General features: G+C 56.8%; 1 non-coding gene across 1 annotated transcript; it reads right to left on the reverse strand.

Annotated features, from left to right (window-relative positions):
• Positions 1-5028: 5028 nt before the first annotated feature.
• On the reverse strand, positions 5029-5100 carry TRNAA-UGC (transfer RNA alanine (anticodon UGC)). The gene has a single exon. It is a non-coding gene; the product is annotated as a tRNA-Ala (tRNA).
• Between the last annotated feature and the right edge of the window lie 1377 nt (positions 5101-6477).

Consider the following 6477-nt stretch of genomic DNA (forward strand, 5'->3'; position numbering starts at 1 on the left):
GGGAGGGGGAGGGAGGGGGGGGTTTCGCGACGCTGAGAGAGAAAGAGGATAGAAACACACATACCCGTGACAATGGTCCGCAACGGTGGAAGGAGTGGTCCGAAGATGAAGCGTCTCAGTCTAGATACAGTCTATCGCGGGGGTCCTCTTCGGGTGGCGCTGGGTCGTCGTCCGTCGTTGATGAGTCCTCTTGAAGCGAAGGTCCGTCTGTTGCGGAGGGGGGCGGTTCAGGCGGTCCCCTCCGGGTCCGGTCCGGCGGCTGTTCTCCTGCTGGGGTCCGTGTACTGGCAGTGGCCCGTGATGTGTTCCACGTAGATGTCGCGGGACCACCGGATGGTGTCGGACACCATGAGGCAGCGCATCAGCTTGGCGTAGCGGCGGGAGACGCGGCAGGCGCGCAGGACGCTCTCGTTACTGGGGTCCCAGGCTCCGAGCGTCCCCACGATGAGCGCGTCGACCGTCACGTCGTAGCCGCGGCCCCTCAAGGTGTCGGCCAGCGGGGCGTACTTCTCCCGCTTGCGAGCCCGGGCGTCGGTGAAGGCTTGGCGCCGGTTCTCGAACGGGATGGTGACGTCCACGATGGTGATCTTCTTGGCCTCCTCGTCGGTGATCACGATGTCGGGGCGCATCTGGCTCTCGCAGCCCGGGACGGTGCGGTTGACGGAGACCTGCCCCGCGGCGGCCGGGATGGCCCTCACCAGCCGGTCCTGGACGGCGTTGTGGCGGAGCTGCCAGGCCCTGGCGTGCGGCTTGCAGCTGCACAGCACGTGGGGGAGGGTCTCGGCCGCGTAGCCGCACCGTCGGCACCTCTTGTCCCGGTGGCCGAAGCGGACGGCCCCGTTGAGAGGCAGGCAGTTGAGGCGGGCGCGGTGGAGGAAGCGCCAGTCCGCGAAGCGCGTGAAGCTCCCGCTAGGCATGAAGTGGTTGCTGGCGTCCCACTTCGAGGTGACGTCGAAGACCTTGCCCTGGTCGGGTTTGGCCCTCAGGTCGCCGGCGTATTTGTTGCGGACGGCGTCCTTCAGGAACCTCTCCAGGAAGGTCCTCGTGCGGGGAATCACGGTCACGGAGTCGGCGTGCGGGGCTGGCTGCAGGGAGACTGCCAGCTCCCGGCGCTCCTCGGTCCAAGTCCAGGCGCAGCCGATGCGCTTCCCGAGGCGGCGCGTGGCGTTGCGGGCTCGGCTCCACAGCGAGGCAAAGTCCCCGCCGTCTCGGCTGAACTCGCCCTCCAGCGAGCCGCTCAGGAAGGTGGCCAAGTCACGTCCAGTGGGTTGCCTGCCGATCCTCTTGCGGGCGGTCTCCTCCAGGGCGCTGGCGGCGATGATACTTACCGTCGCGTCCGGGCAGGTCAGGAGGCGGAAGGCGTGGGTGACCACGGCGATGTCGCCGAGGTCTCCCATGCGGGGCACGTTGGCACCCCCCTGCCGGTAGGGGATGTGCAGGACCTCGTTGCTGGCCCGCAGCGGCAGGTGCAGCCACTTCTTGAGCAGCCGTCGGATCTCGGCGTCCGCCTTCTTGAGGGGGGTCTTGGGGACCGCCGAGCCTCTCAGGACGAACGCGACGCGGGGGATGAGGAAAGTGTTCACCGCGTCGATCTTCTGCCACGGGGCCAGCAGGGACGAGTCCAGTTTGTGCGCGTCCTGCACGATGCCGTTGATGGTTTCCTCCGGCGTCTGCCTGGCCCGGTGGCCGGTGGGCGTCCCCAGGTGGCAGTAGGCCTCCCCGTCGCGCAGGTGCCGCATCGCCTGGCCCTGGATCGTGAGGGTGGAGTCCAGGACGCGGCTCTTCTGCTTCCCGTCGACGTGCAGGGAAGCGCACTTGGCGACGTTGAAACACAGGCCCATCCACCTGGCCGCCTCCGACGTCACGTCCAGCATCTGCTGCAGCTGGGTGGCGTCGGGGGCGAGGAGCACGAGGTCGTCGGGCTTGAATAAGGAACTGGGTTTTGGGCTGGGTTGACAGGAAATCCTCTTTGGACCACCCCATACCATGCCTCTGTGGCACTGGATACTATCCCACACCCCCCAACCAGAGTCTTGCCTGGCCCAAAGTGCAGTTTTTGCGTGCCAAGCTGCCAACTGCCAGCCCCCCGTGCCCATGGTACTAAGTACATGGACCCAAATAAGGACCTGGTTTTGGACTGGGGTTATGGCTGGAAATACTGTTTGGGCCAGTTCCCCCATCCCCACTGTACTAAGTAGACAGGCTCAAGGAAGGAATTTCTCATGGGCTGGGATTAGAGATGGAAATCCTTCTTGGGCCACCCCACACCATGCCTCTATGGCACCGGGGGACTCTTCCGGACACCACTGACCAGTCTGGCCCGGACCAGAGCGTGGTTTCTTCATACCAGGCTGCCAACTAACAGCCCCCCATTCCCATGGTACTAAGTATACATGCTTGACTAAGGACCTGGCATTTGGGCTGAGATTACAGACTGAATTGATGACCAGTGTCTTGCCTGGCCCAGATGGTGTGGGGTGGCCCAAAATGGATTTCCAGCCATAATCCCAGCTGTTACCAGATTTGCCTGTCACTTTGGGGTGTGCTCATTTATTAGGGGTACATTTCTAGGGTCTTTGCAATTCTATCAATGTGCTGCTTGTGTTACCTGTGTTTCTGTACGGAGCTGTATCTCTGCCTTCTGCAAGACCTCACCCACAATGGAGCTATCTTGCAGGTCTCCGTTTCAGTGGGGCTGGGTTCCTCCAGCCACTAAATCAGTCAAATGTGCGCGCGCGCGCACACACACACACACACACACACACACACCAGCCACTAAATCAGTCAAATGCACACACACACGCACACACACACACACTCACGTGACACGCCTGACCCGGCCGGGTTGATCAGCATGTACAGGCTGACACCTTCATGTGCCAGGAATCAGTTCATTAAGGTAACACTACACTGCAGTCAGACACCAGCACTCAGTGAACAGAATCCCTCTGAATCCGGCTGGGTGTCCAGCTGACACCCTCACGGGCCAGATTTCTATTCTAATTATTTCTCATTCTAGCGGTGCACGATCATCATGACGTTAATAAGATGATTTTTTTAAATTATTATCGTGAAATTAATTAAATGATTTTTAAAATCCGTTGGGCGTGCACAACGCGCTCTGCACATCCAGCTTCTTTTAAACCAGTTGCGTGGGCGCTAGAAACCCTGGGCTGGGCATCAGCTAATCGCTATTATTGCAGTACTGCTACATCTTAATTATTATAGTATTTCATTATTGTGACTGGCTATGTAGTATTCCTGTTTTTGAAAGCCGGGGTGTTTTCTGCACTCGATGGAGGTGAACGACTTCTTTTCTTTTCCCCTCCCCTTTTCTTCAGTTAACTCTGAGTCTGGGTCACCCGCTGCAATTCGCCCTCCATGCATTTCTTGGTTGTGTCGGGGGTGAGATTTTGGGGAGGTAAAAATCCTTTTAAAAATAACTAAATCTCAGGCTGCATTTCTGGGGGCTGGGGGTGCATAGTGAAGGTTCAGGGGTGCTCATCAGGGAGAAGCCCAAAGCTGCCTGCGGGGCCCCGGCTCCTCCATCCCGCCCACCAGGCTGAAGGTGGTTGCTTATTCCCAGTTCCTTTTTCAAAGCTAATCTAGACCCAATCAAAGCTTGTTGTTAATGAATTACACATCTTAAATAGAATTTCATTACATATTTGCTAATTAATATGCAAAATAATATCCTTCATCAAGTACAGAGCCCTAAATAAAGGTCAGATTAGGATGGGATTATGGGGCAAAATACTTTTTGGGCCTCCCCAAACAGCCTGTTGGCGCCACAGGGGACTGTCCCGAAGCACGTTGACCACAGCGTTGCCCGGCCCAAAGTGCGGCTTGGCCGTGCTGGCTGCCAGCTGACACCCCCCGCCCCTGTACTAATATATGGGCGTGAGTTAGGAACTAGTTTTTGGGCTGGGATTATAGCCAGAAATCCTTCTTGGGCCACCCCATGACAGACCTGTGTGCCATCGGGGACTCTGCTGGACGTCTCTCACCCGTCTTGCCCGACCCAGAACGCGGCTTGCCCGTGATAGACTGCGAACCGACAGCGTGCCAGCTTCTGTGCTGAGTATATGGACCCACATAAGGACCTGGATTTAGGGCTGGGATCACAGCTAGAAATCCTTCTTGGACCAGCCCACGCCATGCCTCTGTGGCACGTGGGACTCTCCTGGTTACCTCTGCAGAGTCCTGCCCGTCCCAGGAAACGATTTGGCTGTGCCAGGCTGCCAGCTGATCGTCCACCCAGACGCCACCAACTACAGGGGCCTGAATAAAGAACTGGGTTTTGGGCTGCGATCAGAGATGGAAATGCTTGTTGGGCCACCCCACGCTGTCACTCTGTGGTACCAGTGGACTCCCCTGGACATCCCTGACCACAGCTTGCCTGGCCCAACTCGTGGTTTGGCCCTGCCAGGATGCCAACGGACAGCTCCCCCCAGCCACGGTACTAAGTATGTGGGTTTGAGTAAGGAAGTGGATCTTGGGCTGGGATTATGGTTGGAAATCTGTTTTGGGCCACCTCACAGCATGTCCCTGTTGCACCAGGGGACTCTCCTGGTCATCTCTGACCGGAGTCATAGAATCATAGTACTTGGGGGTGGAAGGGACCTAAGCAGCTCATCAGGTCTGACTCCCTCCCTCAGGCAGGAATGGGTGCCAGGATCATGTCACCCCAGCCAAATATCTGCCCAGCCTCCTCTTGAAGACGCCCAAGGTAGGAGAGCACCACCTCCCTTGGGAGCCCATTGCAGAGCCTGGCAGCCCTAAGTGTGAAGTAATGTTTCCTGGTGTCCAGCCTGAACCTTTTCTCTAACAATTGGAGGGTGTTATTCCTAGTAACCCTGGGTGGTGCCTGGGGGGAACAGAGCTTCCCCCAGTTCTCTCCAGTCCCCCCTGGGGAGTTTGTAAACTGCCACCAGATCCCCTCTCAGCCTTCTCTTGTGGAGGCTGAATAAATAGGTTGAGACCTTCTGACCTGTCTCTGTAGGGCCTGCCCTGCTGCCCCATGAAAAGTGGAGATGCTGGGGATTGAACCCAGGACCTCATACATGCAAAGCATGCGCTCTACCACTGAGCTACATCCCCTTTAGCAGCCTAAGACATCCCCTGGCTGTCCTGCCTGACTGAAGACATGGTTTGGCTGTGCCAGGCCATGAACTGGCAGCCCCCACAAATACTGTCCTAAGTATATGGGCTTGAATAAGGAACTGGGTTTTGGGCTGGGTTGACGACAGGAAATCCTCTTTGGGCCACCCCACACCATGCCTCTGTGGCACTGGGTACTATCCCACACCCCCCAACCAGAGTCTTGCCTGGCCCAAAGTGCAGTTTTTGCGTGCCAAGCTGCCAACTGACAGCCCCCCATGCCCACTGTGCTAAGTACATGGACCCAAATAAGAACCTGGTTTTGGACTGGGGTTATGGCTGCAAATACTGTTTGGGCCAGTTCCCCCATCCCCACTGTACCAAGTAGACAGGCTCAAAGAAGGAATTTCTCGTGGGCTGGGATTAGAGATGGAAATCCTTCTTGGGCCACCCCACACCATGCCTCTATGGCACCGGGGGACTCTCCCGGACACCACTGACCAGTCTGGCCCGGACCAGAGCGTGGTTTCTTCATACCAGGTGGCCAACTAACAGCCCCCCATTCCCATGGTACTAAGTATACATGCTTGACTAAGGACCTGGCATTTGGGCTGAGATTACAGACTGAATTGATGACCAGTGTCTTGCCTGGCCCAGATGGTGTGGGGTGGCCCAAAATGGATTTCCATCCATGATCCCAGCTGTTACCAGATTTGCCTGTCACTTTGGGGTGTGCTCATTTATTAGGGGTACATTTCTAGGGTCTTTGCAATTCTATCAGTGTGCTGCTCGTGTTACCTGTGTTTCTGTACGGAGCTGTATCTCTGCCTTCTGCAAGTCCTCACCCGCAATGGAGCTATCTTGCAGGACTCCGTTTCAGTAGGGCTGGGTTCTTCCAGCCACTAAATCAATCAAATGTGTGCGTGCGTGTGCACACACACACACACACACACACACACACCAGCCACTAAATCAGTCAAATGCACACGCACACACACACACACACACACACACTCACGTGACACGCCTGACCCGGCCGGGTTGATCAGCATGTACAGGCTGACACCTTCATGTGCCAGGAATCAGTTCATTAAGGGAACACTACACTGCAGTCAGACACCAGCACTCAGTGAACAGAATCCCTCTCAATCCGGCTGGGTGTCCGGCTGACACCCTCACGGGCCAGATTTCAGTTCATTAGGGCACGCCTGAGCCAAAGTGGGTCCATCAGCCTATACAAGCTGATCCCCTTATGTGTCTCAAACTCAGCACGTCCCAATCTTTTGCCCTAACTGTCCTAGTAGTGCTAGCCTCTTGATGAGCGGACCCCACAGTATTTCTGGGCTTCACAAGGATCTTTGGTTTAGGTAAAAGAAG

This window comes from Alligator mississippiensis, chromosome 1, assembly GCF_030867095.1.
Source record: "Alligator mississippiensis isolate rAllMis1 chromosome 1, rAllMis1, whole genome shotgun sequence".
Lineage (NCBI taxonomy): Eukaryota > Metazoa > Chordata > Crocodylia > Alligatoridae > Alligator > Alligator mississippiensis.